Source organism: Chrysochloris asiatica, unplaced genomic scaffold, assembly GCF_000296735.1.
Source record: "Chrysochloris asiatica unplaced genomic scaffold, ChrAsi1.0 scaffold00008, whole genome shotgun sequence".
In the NCBI taxonomy this organism is placed as follows: Eukaryota; Metazoa; Chordata; class Mammalia; order Afrosoricida; family Chrysochloridae; genus Chrysochloris; species Chrysochloris asiatica.
This window is the reverse complement of record NW_006408526.1, coordinates 15,244,128-15,245,897: the sequence shown is the minus strand read 5'-3', so window position 1 is coordinate 15,245,897 and position 1,770 is coordinate 15,244,128.

Here is a 1,770-nt window from a genome sequence, read left to right as displayed (position 1 = left end):
ATGAAAACCTTTTGAATATTATGGGAAACATGTCAGATATAGTGCCAAAGATAAATCTCTCAGGTTGGAAGTCACTCAAAATATGATAGGAGGAGAACTGTGTCCTCAAAATAGGGTTTACCATAATGATGTTAATGGAGAAAAGCTTTTGGGACCTTTGTTTGCTTATGGAGCATAACTCAAAATGAAGAGAAACAGTTGAAAACACCCATTAAAAATTGGAGCATGGAATGTATGAAGTATGAATCTAGGAAAACTGGAAGTTGTCAAACTGAACTGGAATGCATAAAGATCGATATCCTAGGCATTTGTGAGCTGAAATGGACTGATCTTGGCCATATTTAATCTGATAGTCATATGGTTTATTATTGAAAAGGAAAGGGGTGACTTTCATCATCAAAAGAACATTTATTTCATTATCTATCTTGAAGTGCAATGCTGTCTGTGATAGGATAATATCCATTCACCTGGTATAGTGTAGGATAAGCACTGGAGTGCTTAAGGTAAAGTTGGCAGTTCAAACCACCAGTTGCTCCTCAGAAATCCTTAACAGTGTTACTATGAGTCAGAAATAACTCAACAACACTTAACAAAAACAAGGAAGACCAGTTAATGTCATGCTTATTCAAATTTATGCACCAGTTACTAAAACCAGTGCCAATGAAGCTGAAAAATTTTACCAACTTCAGTCTGAAACTGAACAAACATGCAATTAAGATGTATTGATAATTACTGGTGATTGGAATGCAAAAGTTGGAAACAGAGAGGAAAGATTAGTAGTTGGAAAACACAACACGGTGTTGGTGATAGAAATGGTGCTGGGGATTGTAGGACAGAATTTTACAAACCCAACTACTTATTCATTTCAAATACCTTTTAAAAATAATATAAAAGATGACTATATGCATGGACCTCATCAGATGGAATACACAAAAAACAAATTGATTATATCTGTAGGAATTGATGGTGGAAAGCTCAATATCATCAGCCAAAACAAGGTCAGTGGCAGACTATGAAAGAGATCATCGATTGCTTATATGCAAGTTCAGGCTGAAACTGAAGAACATTAAAACAAGTTCATGAGTAACAAAATATGACCTTGAATATATCCAACCTGAATTTAGAGACCATCTCAAGAACAGTTTTGATGTGTTAGACACTAATGATAGTAAATCAGAGTATTTGTGAAAAGACATAAATAACATCATACAGGAAGAAAGCAAAACAGGAAAGAAAGAAAAGACACAAATAGATGTCAGAAGAGACTCTGATAATTGCTCTTGAGTGGAGAGAAGCTAAACCGACTAGAAGAAATGAAGAAGTAAAAGAGCTAAACAGGAAATTTCGAAGGGCAGTTGAAGAAGACACAGTAAAGTATTATAATGAAATGTGCAAAGACCTTGAGTTACAAAATTAAAATGGAAGGACTTGCTCAGCATTTCTCAGGTTGAAAGAACTAAAGGAAAAATTCAAGCCTCAGGTTGCAGTATTGAAGGATTCTATGGACAAAATATTGAATGATGCAGAAAGCATCAACAGAAGATAGAAGCTGCATACAGAGTCACTGTACTAAAAGAATTGCTCAATAGTCAACCATTTCAAAAAGTAGCATACGATCAAAAACCAATGGTATTAAAAGAAGTCCAAGTTGCACTGAAGCAATGGAGAAAAAAAGACTCCACAGGAATTGATAGAGCACAAATTGAAATCTTTCAACAAACTAATGCAGCACTGTAGGCACTCACTTACGTATGTCAAGAAATTGAGAAG